The sequence below is a fragment of the Phalacrocorax carbo genome, chromosome 9, assembly GCF_963921805.1.
Source record: "Phalacrocorax carbo chromosome 9, bPhaCar2.1, whole genome shotgun sequence".
Classification (NCBI taxonomy): domain Eukaryota; kingdom Metazoa; phylum Chordata; class Aves; order Suliformes; family Phalacrocoracidae; genus Phalacrocorax; species Phalacrocorax carbo.
In genome coordinates, this window is record NC_087521.1 from 22,404,046 (window position 1) to 22,419,297 (window position 15,252).

At 42.8% G+C, this 15,252-nt stretch overlaps 1 protein-coding gene across 1 annotated transcript in view; it reads left to right on the forward strand.

Annotated features, from left to right (window-relative positions):
• Positions 1-5,285: 5,285 nt before the first annotated feature.
• Positions 5,286-15,252, forward strand: part of TUNAR (TCL1 upstream neural differentiation-associated RNA) — a 184,178-nt gene continuing 174,211 nt past the window's right edge. Inside the window, exon 1 of the mRNA XM_064460700.1 lies at positions 5,286-5,722. The gene's annotated coding sequence lies outside the window, so the exon portion shown is untranslated. The remainder of the gene's footprint in view (positions 5,723-15,252) is intronic.

Below are 15,252 nucleotides of genomic sequence, written 5' to 3' on the forward strand. Positions count from 1 at the left end.
GTTGCATGTGAATTAGGCAAATGATTGCAAGTAAATTGTATTTTATGTTGATTTTTTAATTTTATTTTAAATGACTCTTTATTTTAAATGACTAATGAAACTGACACTACTTTTGATTTGAAACCTAAAAAACTTTCCTCTGCATAGGATAGGAAGTGTGTTAGAGAAAGGAAAAACTATGAATGGTCAGTGGAAGAGGAAGTCAAGGCTGGAACTTGTAGACAAGAGAGATTTGATGGAAGTTGCAGTTCTAAATCTCTCCTGTCCACTTGAGCAAGCTGTCTAGTGGAGAAACTATGCCGGTACGTTCTTCACAAAATTTGACAAACTGGTTACAGTAAACTTACTGTATAGTTTTAATGCAGTCAGTATCACCAGGATTAAATACAGAGTGTACGCGCTCTGTGTAGTCCCTTGTTCATGACAGCTGCCCAGTACCAGCAGAGGTGACTGAATGACTGCCGAGTGTGAATAAATTACATGCAGAGGCAGTCACCTGTGACTGTTAGGCATGGAGACAGGAGTGCAAGACTTTTTTGTTCATATACCACATCACATTCATGAAAGGCAAAGCTTCAGATACAGATGAAGGTAAGTTCTGAGCATTTCAGTGTTACCTGTCTTTGAATTCAAATCAAATAAGCTTTCTTATGGCTAATCTTTCTCAAGTAGGTTTTGCCATTCTGAATGTAAAATGATGTTCAGAAAAATAGGTGAATTTCAAAAGTCTTTTATTATTTGTGCCAAAAGACCTATTGAAACAGATGTACACAATAAATAAAGAATAAGGTAATGAAGAAAATAATTTTCTGCTCCAATGCTTAACTCTTAGTCTGGCTACTAAATAAATCTATTAAAAACAAAACCCCAAATCCACTGTTTCATAGAGCTTTAGTCTATACTCTTCTGTGAAAGTTGAATATCTTTCAGTACTATCTGCAAGTAGTTTAACATAAAGGTAACTTTAGCATTGTCGGGTCTTTTTTGTTTTCCCTCTAAGCAGCAAAATTTTTCTCCCAGCATGGGTTCCTGCCCTGTAGTGTCTATATCAATCCTTCACCTGACTGTAATGGGTTGTGACTGAGCAAGTAAAAGCAACGGTGATACCATAAAGCATGTGTGACAAAGCCACAAGAGTGGGAATATAAAATGGGACTTCTGCCTGCGTTCCTGTACAAGCCATATCTTTCCAGGCTGCGTGTGTATGAACAGTTGTTTTACGTATTACATCTATATAAATGCTTATGTTAATCCCACCACAATTACAGAAAAAAAACCCCTGTCTACTTAAATTGGAAAAGTTCAGATACTCACAAAGAAAGAGGCTTATTTTGGGGGTTGACTGAGAGCATTTTCCCCAAGAAACTAGTTTTCAGTTAGGTTGATCATTTTAGAAGACGGGCTGTATTCAGCACTCTGCTCATCAACTTTTGCTGTCCCTCAAACTGGAGGCAAAAGGGAGCATGTGCTTCCAGTCTAAAAGGGATGCTGCTGCAAATGAGCTGATTTTTCTGACAAAAAATTCATGTCTTTCCATGATGAAAGATTTGCACCTGCTCCTCCCATGCTCTTGTGCAATTAGAGGAGGCAGCTGATGATAGTATTGAATTCTGGGGTGACAATCAGTGGATGTGCTGAGCTGATGCTGGGGGGCTGGTGCTAGCTGGAGAGATCCATGAGGATCTCATCCAGAGGCTCGCCAGCCTCTCCTGGTCGGGGGGATGCGAAGGGTTCTGCGGGGTAAAGGGTGACTTCTTCCCCCCAGGAGGAGTGGCTTGTCACAGGAGGTGGGGAGAATGATGGGGAAAAACCACTGGCATTGCTGCTTGTGCTTCCTTGATCACTCTGCAGGAAAACAGAGACCGAAGAGGTAACGGTGCTCAGGAACATGGCTTGGGAAGGCTGGCTGACGCTGCTGAGGACAGCCAAGAGCAAAGATGGGGAGCTACCCTTGCCATCTTTGGTGAAGAAAGAAGCAAAGCTGCCTCGTCTTGAGTTTGGTCTGCTGGGATAAGAATTAAGGCAGGTGTCAGGGCTGTGCATGAGCAGTGTCACCTGCAGGGCTTCTACAGATCAAGGTTGGTTTTGTGGAGCTGCCGGCTCCTAAGTACTGCGTAGTCCCGTTCCTGCATTTGTGTTTTAGCGCATTGTACTGGGCAGGTGTCCTGGCTGGCTGCTCCTCCAGTGAGATTCTGGACTCATTTGGGCTCTGTTGCACTGCTGAAGGCTTACAATGAGATGAATGCATGTAAATGATTGTTATTCTAATATTATAGGATTGTAGTATGAATGCTTGCCAAACTGGAAAGTATTATCATAATTATGTACATTTTATTCTGAGGATGTCCTTGGTGCTGCTGCTGTGGTAAAAGGCTGAGCCGAGTGGACCAACCTACTCACCAGATCATAAAGAGAGCTAATCTTCTGCATCTCCTAACACTTCTTGCCTCTTGCATACAAAGCAAGGTCATTTGATTTAAGCAAATGAGATTGTTCATATTCCAAAAACGATCTGGTATCCCAAACCTTCACCAAAGAGAAGGTGGGGTTTCTTTGGTCGTCTTGAACTGGGCCAGGCGGGGAGCAGAAGGAAGCTGGTTGCAAACCCTTGTTTTGTTGCTAGTTTTGATTTGGAAGTGTTCAAATCAGTTCAACCAAAAGTCATTTCCCTGAGAAAACGAGCAGTTAACAGCTCACAACATCTTAATGGGTTACATGATAAGTGTGTTTCTCAGCCCCAGTGACCTTTTCCTTCCCTTAATTTTGCTAGCAAGTATTTGGATGTGGCCATATTCTCCATTGCCTCTCTAAAAATCTTTGGCAGGATTTTTCCAGGACTCTGTCAACATTAACAAGGTGCGTAGAAAACAGTCAAGTGTGGGAATTGTACCAAGGGAAATCTCTGCTGAGCTGGCACCAAGAATCCTATCAAGGTCCTGTCAGTGCCTGCATCTAAGGGCAATGTTAAAAAGCAGAGCACGCAGCCTTAGCAACAAGTCCCTGTCTAATCAAGTTTGCATGTCCCGTCTGTAGAAACCAGATCTTCTTACATGGGGCTTTTAAACGTCTGTATTACAGGATTGTGTAAGAAAAAACTCAGTTACAAAGTATGCATTACCTGTTAAAGAGTCTGTGAGCAAAGGTGGAAAGAAAATGAGGAAAGGTAACGAGACTTCGAAGGCTTTGGATTGTTTATTGTGCTGGATGGTGGGTTGAGCTTGCTTTTTGTCTGAAAGAGTTGAGATGAAAACAGGCTTTCCTTCATTATTTGCTTTTGACTTTATTGTTGGAATGCTGCTTGTTTCTTTGAATAGCTCTATCTTACAGCGCTGCTGTCCCTTATCTGGTCTGATCAGGGCTATAGAAACTCCTGACTGATTTAACTACTTTAGACCTATCCTGACACATCTTTTGGGAAAACCAGGTTTTAGCTACACAGAAAATATGGCTGAAGTAGCTAAGAGTCTGATTTATAAACTCTGCCTTATCTTCCAGCTTCTTGCACATGCCTTAATTCCCTGGAAGTAAGGGAGTAGGCCAGGAGCAGAGGCGGTTTTACTTAGGAAGACCATTGTACTGTATAAAAATTCATGGTAGTCACAGGGTGTGGCTGAGAGGAACGTGCAGTGCTGCCTGTAATGAGCAAGCATTCATATCTTCACAGTTTTGAAGATCACGTCTTATTAATCAGACAGCAGACATGCTTGCAGAACAGCAGGCTGCTGGCTTGTGCTCCCCTCTCGAGAAGAATGAACTCCTTTCAAGGGTGACTTTTATTCTGAAATGATTTTAATGTTTTAAGACCTTTGAATCAGAGTAAATAAACAAAATAGACTTTCCTAAAGATGGAGGGTGTCACTAGAAACTTTTCTGTAGCTGTTGAAATATATGCAGTAATTTCCAAGTACCTTGTTTACCTTAAATATGTGCAGGTGGTGATGGTTTGTACAGGCCTCAGAAGAATCCAAGGGCCAAGTTCAATATTAATATTGAAACAGCTTTTCTAATTAAAGAAGTTAATTCTAGGAAGCAATGGAGGGACAATTTTTTTTAAATTGTTGCAGCTGTTCTGCAGAAACAGCCATGAGACTGTTCCTACAGACACACTGAGATGCTGGCATGAGTGTCTATGTTTTTGTAGTTATCTGTTATCCCTTCTAACATAAAGCTTGCACAGGGGGCTTACTTAGCACCTTTTAAAGATGAGCTTCTGTAAAACCTTACTTGGCATTTAACAGTGAATTGAGTCAAAAGGGGCTTTGGAGGAGTGTTGAGCTAAGAAAAAAAATATTTAATTATACTTTTTTTTTCTTGTATAAGCACCTTCTTCAAAGCCTGAAGGATTTTATGTACAGTTTAGAATCAAAACAGTGAAGCAGGGCACTCAAATCTTCATTTTGCAGACTAATATAGACTGAAATACAGAGAAGCGATTTGCTACTTGTATTATAACAGCTATAGAGAGAATAAAGTTTTGGAGCCTTTGGTCTTAAACCTATGATATAGTGAGTGAAAAAACCCATGCTGTTACAGGGATGCCTCAACAAGAGTTTTAGAGCTTTCAAACACACACAACAATGAGTATCTCTGAAATACTACTTGTCAACAAGATTTCCCCATTGAATGGTAATACTATGAAGCCTAACATTTCTGTTCTTAGCCACAATTTCACTGGTCTAACAAAGTGTAAACAGCTGTCCAGGTAGATTTAGGTTTGTATTTTTGGTTTGGTTGGGTTTTTTTTGGGGGGGTGGGGGTTTGGGATTTGTTGTTGTTGTTGTTTTGTTTTGGGATTTATTTTTTTTCTTAAAGAAAATTCAGGTATTTTTCCAAAAAGTGGTGCCTTTTGATTACTTCAAAGGTTATGTGGTCCATAAAGACTGGGTACGTATTCAGACCTTCACAACTTAGAAGAGATCAGTTTTAGGACTGGTGTTCAAGAACATCTAGTACTGCTGATTCTCAAAACATGCAGAATCTAGGATGTGCTTTCCTTCAGCTTTTAATGTATTTACTCATCTGTCTGTGACGCTCCATGAGAAGCAGTAATATGTGAAAGGAAACAGGTGCGAGAAGGCTGATACTGTCTGAAAGGAAAGCAAATAAAAGCAAATAGACTAAAAACTTCCTGTGGCTCCAGAGGCAGGTTGCGGAGGGGGTCCTGGCGGGGAGATGCTCTCGGGGGTGAGCTGCCGGCAGCCGGCGGCGTGGCCGAGGCCACCCAGGAGATGGTGCTGTTGGACCGGGCGAGCGGCACAGCCCTGACCCAGAAGCATCTTTCAATGCGGTCCTCCCTGTTTTCCATCTGTGTTGCATGTTATGCTTTGGGGTCCTTGTTTTCTTTTGGGAGAAGAAGGTGTCAGTGTTGAACCCGGACTGTATCCCGGTCTGGTATGTAATGCCATTCCCAGACAGACAACCCTACGTCCTCCATGGGGATGACGCTAAGGCTTGAAGGCGATGTTTTTTCCTTGGACTACATGGCTGGTGAGCTGGTAACACCGAGGCGGGGAGCAGCTTCACAGCTCATTGCCCTCATCGGAGCAACCGCCTGAGAAGCGCTGTGCCAAAGCCAAGTGTCTGCCTGGTGCCCGCTGCATCGCTGCGAGGGGTGGGGAGCAGCGCGCCGGCTTGCGGGGGCTCCTCGGGGACCCGCCGCCTGCCAGCTTCCCTCCGCCGCCCTCGGAGGCGGCCTGTCCCCAAACACACGTGTCTGGGAAAGGTAAGCGCAAGGGAGGCTCTGTGGCCCGGTGGCGAGCGCTCGAGCAGGGCCAAGCGCGGGATGTGATGCCATTTTGCCTCCGGCACACGGTGGGCGCGGGGTGCACAGAGCAGAGGTGCTGCAAGCACCTGATGGGGTGCCCAGCTCCGGGGCACCCTCGCCCCATGTCTTGGGGCATGAGGGGCCTGCCTCCCTCCTGTACTGCTGGGCCACAATGAGCACATCAGTCTGCAGCTGGTTCAGGATGGGAGAATTTGAGGTGGTAAAGGGGAATTTGCGTTTTTTTCAGTCCAAGGTGCCTCAGCAGAGCAAAAGGTCAGATGGTTGTGGTGACATTTTCTGTTGATTTGCTGTTTTATTGGCATCCTCTCGTTGGATTCAGAGGCTTCAAGTTTGGCCAGAAAAGAACATCAGGAGCTGAATCAGGTCAGCGGATGCCCTGGCAGTGGCTGTAGCAGCACAAAGTCACCAGACTGGGTATTTGCAGAATATTTAATGGAAAAGTTCAGTAAAGGCCTTTTCCCCAGTTGCAGGAAGGCTTATGACTCTCAGTGTTTTTGCATGCGTAACCAGTGACCAGGGTTTTATCTATGACATAAGTCAGCAGCTCTAATTCCCCAAGTCTTCTACCTGAGCCATTTTCTATCTGAACGGGTGTTACCAAAATAAGGTCTTTTTACATTCAGGCACAGAGGCAGACAGCAAGCCTACTGCAGGTATTTGGGTGGTTTACATGGTGTCACGACATGCAGCCTCTGTTCTGCTATGAGGTCATTTTGAGATTGTTGCAGCCAGTGCTCTGTGGCTGAAGTGAGCGTGGCTGGCGGCGGCAAAGTGGTTGGTGAGGAGAGAGCCATCCGTGGGGAGTATGGCCAAACCACACGTGTTGTGGACCCACCAGGGAGGCCAGTAAAGGATTTGCATATTATATCTGTTGTGCTGCATTTCATCCCCTCTCTTCCTAAACCATTAACAGCAATTTGGTATTTAGCCTTGCCAGGGGTTTTGGCAGGCAGAGCAGTACTAATTCTCGTGTTTTGCATGGCCAGAGGTAGGCTGACTTTTTAATTTTTTTTTTTCCCCAGCTGCTTGCTAACAATAAATGATTTAAAGCTCAGCTGACATGCTGCATGAGGAATCATTTGGCAGTGTGTGAGGAGGGAGCTGGGTACGGATGGGGTTGAGAAACTCTGTTGTCCGGCAGCAATTAGGTGTGTCAGCAGCAGAAAAACAGAAGAAAATACTGAAGAAGCTTCTAACAATTTAGAAAGGAACATAACAGAAATAAAGTAGCCCAAATCAAGCCTGTTCAAATACCTTTGCTTTCCATGTGGACTTGAGGCACAATTCAGCTTGCTCTGCTGAAGGACTGTCAGGTTTTAAGGCTGGGACTAGATGTTGCTCAATCCCAGGCCTCATGAGTGAGTGCTGTGAGCAGGAGATGATTTAGGGCTCAGGCCATGACTTTAACTCCATAAATGTGGTCCTGCACATCTCCATCTCGGAAAGATAAGCTCTTCCTATGTATTAAAGGAGAGTCTCAGCAGGCACCAGACAGTAAGTTACCTATTTTGTTTTAAGGACTGAACTCTTGGAAAAAATAAAGCAAAATGACTCAAACCTAGGAGACCTCTCTCATCTGAGACCCCAAACCACCAACCTATAGCGTCAGGCTTCCTTTCACCCCAGAAAGTTTGCTGTTCTTTCTCAGCCAGGAACCTTTCCCCAACAAGTGGGAAAGCATGTGCTTTCTTCTCTCCTGGCACCTGGTGCCTGCCTGCTGTATCGTTTGACATGGGCAATGCTGGCTTGGCCTCCCTTGTGTGAAGCCTTTCCATGTCCAGAAGCAATGGACAACGCTATGCTGTTACAGAAAGACAGCATCCACCACCAGGTTGTTACTGGTTTGGATTCCACACTCCAGGTTTGCCAGCTACTGCCTGGTTTCTGTCTTTGGCAGATCTAAAACAAGGGGTAGGTACCTTTTATTTTCAGCCTGGGCCAGTAGGTATGGAATTTCAGATCAAAATTCCCCTTTTTAAGGTGCCTAAATCCTGATATCCTGATTTTTGCTTCTTAATCTTAAGCAACATGCCAGAAGGAATTAAAGACAAGATTGCATTGGAAGCTGCTAACACACATAGTAATGCAATATGGTCCAGTAGCATAATGGGAAATCAAGTACACACAGAGAAAAGTGACCGAAATTTGAACTTCAGAACATCCAGGTTTTGGTCATGTTGAAAGGGTTAGTCAAGAAAGCTTCTGAGGGAGGTGTACTGGAAGAAATATGCTGAAAGATGCCATGAATTCCACTTAAGAACAATACAGAGTTTGGAGGGCACATATGCTGCTAACAAAGATAATACTAGGCAGGCAGGGAGTAAACCGGTACAACTGAATGGCAGGACCGGTCAGCTTTTTGCGACATGGGAAGCTTTCCAAATTTGAAATTCTAACCTTAGCTTACCAATACATTGGTGTATTAATTCACATAAAGACTAGATGAAAGGGAAATTAAAAGAAAATACAGTGGACTGCAAACAGCTACGTACAAAATAAGAATGCTTCAGGTTTGTCAGTCAGAAGACTAGGAATTATTAATTGGTAGTTCAGAAACTGGATTACTGAAAATTAAAGGCAGAAATTAAAGAAGATAAAGACATTGCTGAGAATATAAATTATTTCTTTGAATCAGTTTTGAGCACAGAGAATATCAGAGCAATACCTACTGGGACTTGCTCTTTTCTGGTAATCAAGATGTGTCAGAAGAAGAGCTGGAACAAATCGATAATTTAAAAAGCAGCAAATCATCAGCTCCAGATGGTACACTGAAAAGTTCTGAAGGAGCTTAGTGTGAAATAGCTGTTCTGCAGCAAAAATATGCCTTCCCTAATTAAAAACAGCTATTTCTTTGGAGAAGTGGAGGGTAACAATTATACTCAAAGTTAAAAATGGGAATCGGATAATTTGAGGAAGCACGCAAGCGCCTTACCCAGACATACATTTCTGTTTTATAAACTGGTTGAAAACAGAACATAAAGTAAGAAAACAAACAAAAAAAGGGAAGATGGTGTCACAGTAGGATCTAAAGAGCAAGGTTTCTGCAAAGACATACCACACCTCATCATTAATCTGTTATAACTCCAACTGGGCCGGTCTTGTCATGGAGTAAGAAGCAGCAACCACTCTAATTTAGATAAACCTCAAAGGACCTTTGGCCCGTGTAGGATACCGTGAATAAAAAAGAGGGGAGCTTGCTGCATAACTCTTGGCTGATGTGGTCGTGTCAGGCTGTTTGTCCAAAAAGCCCTGACCGTCCTTGGCATCTCCATGCTGCATCAGTCCCATGACTTGTTCCCACTCTGTGATGGTGTGATCCCAGCCAAGTGACATCGGGACCTGCTTTCAGGTGTCCTGGGAGGTGAGGAACTAAGGAAGGGGATGAGTGATCTGTTTACAGCTTCTGAGAGAGGTTAGCTGCAGGTTATTTCTGTATGTCTGTCAGGTTTACAAGTCTGAAAAGGTGAATATTGTTGAGAAAGCCGACACACTGCTTTTAAATTTTAAGTCCTACAGAGGCTGTAAAGGCTGTTCTGGGGAACTGCAGGAGGGCAGAAACTGGGAGTTGAGGACCATCAGTGGCAGCTATGGTGGGGGGACCTTTCTGCAGGTAGCACCAAGACAGCATCTTTGTGGTGGACACATACATAGAGAAAGAAAAATATTAACAAAAAAGGTAAGACTCTCCAACTTGTTAGGCAAAAGCAGGGGCTGGCTAGCTGAATCCTCTTTAGCACTGTCAGTGTCACTCACTAGAGGTACATATTGTACTATTTTTTTTAAAAAAGGTATCTTGAATTAGCTATGTAACAGGAGGAATTTGGTACAAGGGAAACAAAAAATGAATATGACAAAGAATCTAACTTCAGAAGAAGAAAGAAGAGGCAATGTATTCATTTCCCCCCAAAATGCCATACATGAATTAGATACAGTTTCAATGTCAACATCGTTTAACAACATCCCTGTATGTTTATAGTGAATAGCCTGGATCACTTGAGAGGAAAATATAATCAGAAACCATACCTTTACTCTTAACAATGTGTTTTTTTCTATCTTAATTTTATGCAAATTGGGATGATTTGTGGCATCTTCATTGTGTTCTTTGTTCCCCAGTGCTGCTGCAAAGGTACCTGACTGCTTCCATGCTGCCAGGGAAGGCTGACAGACTGCCCATGTTACCTGGAAAAAAATCTCAGTGGGGTTCTGTGAAGAGTTCTAAGAAAAAAAACCCCAAACATTAACAAATATTTCATGCCCAGACCCTTTGTTAGTAGAAATCAGCAGTTTTCATCAACTTTAACCAGTGGTTCTTCACTCTTTTAGACAGATAACAGATCTACTACCTCCTCACTTCCACTTCTCCTTTACCCTGTGTTTTTGCCTGTCAGTCCTCCTCCTCCATTTCTTCTGATCTCTGCTTTCATGTATCCTTCCCTCTTTCCTAGGATCTCCCATTCCTTGCCTTGCTTTCCCAAGTGTGTGATGCTGCTGTTGCTCATCCTCCTCTATACCTGCTGCTGCCTCCTTGTAGCATTGTCAGCTCACAGCTGTACCGGCTGTGGTGCCCAGCCACCGTGCATTATGCCAGCACAACTAACTAGGAGGCATAGGATGCTGTGCCTCATTCCTGAGATCTGTACATCTGAACACTGCAGTGTGTTCTGCTGATCAGAAAATAATGATTTATAGTAACATTAAATGACACAAATTAAAATAAATAAATACATACATGGATTTACAGGTTTCTGGAATAACCCTGCTGGCTTTCTTCTCTGTTCTGCATGATTATTTCCATATCACTAAGCTCCAGTATACAATGTTTCTAGGTTTTCACCAGGTATTTGCAGCAGCATCAGCCACAAGATGCCTGGAGAAGCTCTATATTTATGGGTGGTAAACTAGACTGTAAATTTTGGAAATACTGTGTTTCACCTTTTCCTTTAGTCACAGAAGGGAGGAAAGGATGGTGCAGAGGTGCCCAGGTCACTTTTAAGTTAGCTCATTTAGATGCAAAATGAGTTTAGCCGTGGCAGCACGGAGCAGAGCAGCATAGCTGATCCACTCAGCTCTCCAACAGTCCTGAGGGTCCTGCTGCTCAGCTTTTTCAGTGCTCTGCTGTGAGAAAAGTCTTCCCTCTCTAATGCCATGGGATGTTGTGGCTCATGTCGTCACACAGTAATTCAGCTGCCTGACGTGACAGTTTGATGATATGCAGGCTTGTGGGCTTCTCCAGATGTAAGATGCACAGTAGAGCTGGATCACTAACATTCGGGGTCAGTAGGTTTGGGTCCTTCCTTTCCATTTATGAAAACCACAATAACTGTCAAAGCTCAAGAGAACTAAGACTCTACAAAAAGCTTGAACCACTTTTACATCAGCGCCATCACCAAATGTTTCTTTAGAGCAGGTTTCCGTGTCTGAGACTCAGACCAACATGCAGTGATCTTGTTACTTCTACACCAGCAGAATAGCAGACAGGTCTGACATCTCTTCCAATACCCAAAACTACTTTGGGCTAGATAGCACAATAAGATGTTGGTGATGTTGCCTAGAGCAATTTCCAAAACCACTTTATTAATCATTAAGACAAAGAAAATTTCCTCCTAGTAGCAGAACTATGGAGTGGGAAATAGAGATTATAGGCACAGCCTTGAGGAAAAGCTTTGTGTTAATTATCAACAATATCTTGTGAACTCTTCAAAGATGTCCAAGTTGTGAATGTTTTGTTTGGCTCCAGCTAATAGAAAAACATAGGTATGTTTTCTGATCATCCTGCCAGAAAAAGGCAAATTGTAATTATGCAGTTTGTGATTCCCCCCCTACACACTTCACAGTACAAGGTAGGATCTTTGAGCTGGTGGACAAGTTGTTTTTAATTTTTTACCTTCCCAAAAAACTGGAGTGGGAGAGTGAAACTTCAGATCTTGTGTCTAGGAGAAATTGCTGTCTAATTTTCCACTTGGAGAAGCCAAAGTTAAAGGGAAATTAAAGCGAACTTTTCTCAGAAGAGAAGTATTATTTTGTCTGGTCAGTTGTTGTGAGTTTGTTTTCTAGAACTGTTGAGTTCAGCTGGAACTTTAGGTGCTTGGTTGCTTTGAAAATCATGCCCAGTGTTTCCAAATCCAGGCAAAGGGCCATGATGGTTTATGTAGCAGTTCTGGCACTGAGGATGAAATAGAGGCTCCCCCTTTCAAAGGGACCCTGTTACATCAAAGACTTCAGGGACTGTAAGTACTGAAACCCTGCTGTTTGAAGTCCTTTCCATTTTCAGGAAAGCTGAATTCCATAAGCAAGTGCAATCCCCGAGTTCAGCACAAAATGATGGAGCCCCAAATAGGACACTCTATTTGAGCCCCTTCTAGATTATTATTTGACATTTCATTTTACTTGTGGAGATCATAAAGACTGCATGATGGAGCTCTACAACATCTCCCCTAAAGAGTACTGGGAGCTGGTATCCTGAGAGGACAACAGGAACCTATCAGTTTGAATTTTATTCAAACTGATAAGGCAAGGTAGGCAAATCCTTGTTTCACTGTATCAGCTGGGTTAAAACTTCATTCTGTTCACTGTCCTGCTTCGACTGGAATTTCAAATTCTGAGCCCTGTAATTTTACCTTCTAGGTTTAATACTTCTAGTTGACCATGCTATGTTGCATCTTGCTTTTTCAGTCTATATGTCTCCATATAGATCTTCTGAAAACAAGTTCACCCTATTCTGGCATGCAGAACATTCCCAGTGAATCTTGGAGACTGGTTTCTCAACTTTGGGATCACATCCTGGAGGATGGAGGTATAGAACTATAATTGGTTTCTCAGAGTTGATTTTCTCCTCCTATTAGTTGACTGCAGATGAGTGATTCACTCAACTTCAGATTGGCTCATGAGATTGAAGAGCTCTTACTTGCACTCATATTTTAAACATCTCCTACCATTCCTTTATAAACAGGCAGTTGAATGATAATAAGTTTGAACCCAAAGTACCTATTTTCTTTACCATATTGAAGTGTAGCTGAAAGCATCCAAAGTTTGGTGTATCTGTTAAGAAAGTGATTTACTGTTTTCCAAAACATGCTGCTGCTTTTGTTGATATGCCCCACTGGAGCTCAACAAAACTGTATTGCTTTTGTTACCATGATAATACAAGCCTGTACACTTTCTGATTAAATTCAAAGAGGCATTTGTATTCTTTTTTGCTTGTAATTAGGGCATAGCAAATAGTTCAGGAGGAGACCCTGATCTCTTACAGCCCTTTGTACGGGGGCTGTGGCCATGATGCCAGAGCAGGAATCGTGAGACTTTAGGCTTTGTTACTGACTCTGCTGGAGATGCTTCCTTCAGGGCTCAGGTTCTGTTTCTTGTTACATCTATGACTCAACCTAATTTTTTTCATCAGTGAGCTAACACCAATTAACCCACTGAGCCGGGTTTGTTCTTGAGCCTGTTTCTGCAGCACCAGTGGTGAGTGATTGGTGACGTCAAGTTCGTTTGTGCTGTCTCTGTGTCCTCCTTGGGGAAATGGGCTGTATGCGGTGAGGTACACAGGATAAAAAGCACTTTGCTGTGGTGCTGCTGTGTCACAACTGGTGTGTAATACCTGGGTGGGTTTTAACACAAGAGTTAGGAAAACATTGGCATCTGCATGGAGGTGTCTACATGTGAAATGCCTGCTGTGCTCTGATTATAATTGGTGATGGACAGTCAGTACTGCCAGAGAGGTCCAGAGAGGTGTGCAAGCACCAGGGCCTCAGTCCCATTGCTTAAATGTAGGTGTCTGGTCCATTTGAGATGCCCTGGAGTAAGTGGGACATCCATAGAGAGCTGAAGATTTGGTACAGGACTTTTGCTGTTCCAGAGTGGCAGCTGCAGGCCACACTGGACACCTCCAGCTGACAATTTACACAATCAAACCAATCAAACCTATCTGTCTGCTTGAGGGTGAGCTGCATTGCTCTCACAGACTTGCTTACTGTACTGACAAAATCTCCCAGTGATGGCAACCTGGACATATCACTCACATGTAGACACCTGGATGGAGGCTTCTTCACCTCCAACTGAATCCAGTCCCTTATGGCTAAAGATACTGATCCAGCTCCTTGAGACATTTAAATATCTAGGAAAGCAGCTACAGAGGGCAATATATTGAGCCTATTTTTAACACCTATTATAGGATGAAATGATTGGCCTTCTGAAAGTGCCTTTCATCAAACTGACTAGAGAGAGAGACTAGGCATATTAGCTGTTTGACTTTCAGGTTAAGAAAGTAAAAAGCATCCCATGTTTAGTTCAGATGTAATCCTTTTAACTCCACTGACCCAGAAACAGCTTCTTCAGTTACCTGCAGGAAAGGCCATGCAAAAGACCTGGTAATGATATTCCGAACCTCAGGAGCTTCTTGAATATTTCTGAACTTTGCAAAATGAAATTGACTTAAAGATAGTTGGAATTCAGATAAGCATAAGCTAAAAACTTACTCTTTTCCCTTCTCCACATAAAACCTTGCACCTTTACAGCCCAAAACATCTGTAGAAATGAGAATACTTCTTTGCTCTATTTCCCTGAACAATTCCAGCCTTCACTGCTCTGGGTGGTGGTTTCTTATCTCCTCCACCTATTTTCCTTCTTTTTGAAAGATGAAAAGATCACAACTTCACTAAGGTTGTTCTGGGAGACGTACAAACTGATGGCTGCTGTGGGATTGATGGGGGAAATTTAGTGTGGGAGTAATGACATTTTCAAATTAAGGCTGGCTGACCCAGATGCTCTTTATAGACATATCTCATTTAGAAGCTTAAGTCAATTATATGGTCAAAGTTTTAAAAGGAGGCGGGAAGGGAAAACGTGGGACAATTGAAAAAAAGTGCAGCAACAATGAAAGTCTGAAAAGTGCCATAGGGACTGTATACAAATCAATAATTCATTGATCACCCTGGGAACATGGGGAAGTGGAAGTCATTGCAGCAAACTAATAGATAAATCCTCAATGGATATAAACTGAGCTAACTCAAGTGGGATTAATTTCACTTATACCAACAAGAATCCAGGTCTCACCAGTGTGGGCTAATCGCTCTGGTGAGAAGGTGATAGTGTCACCTTGATATGTCATTAAAAAATATTGTTTTGCCTCTGTAACTGTCCAGAATGTGATGTTCTGCAGGTGCTTTGATTAGTTTATCTTTTTATCTGTATATAGATGATGAGAATGACTGGAACTTTAAATGGTTCCCACTTACTTATTGTCAATTTACATATAATAGAAAAATGCTCATTTATTTATCAAGTAGAGTGTATAGAGCTATTGGGCTGAAAGAGCCAAGCAGACCCTGGCAGCTAGCTGTTTCCTCAAGGTCACTATTCTGTGCTTAGATCCCTGCAGAGGGTGCATGTATTTGTATGGAATTCTAAGTAAACCAAGCAACAACATGACATTGACAACTTGCTGTCTGTATTCCTGTGGTGCCTTGTTT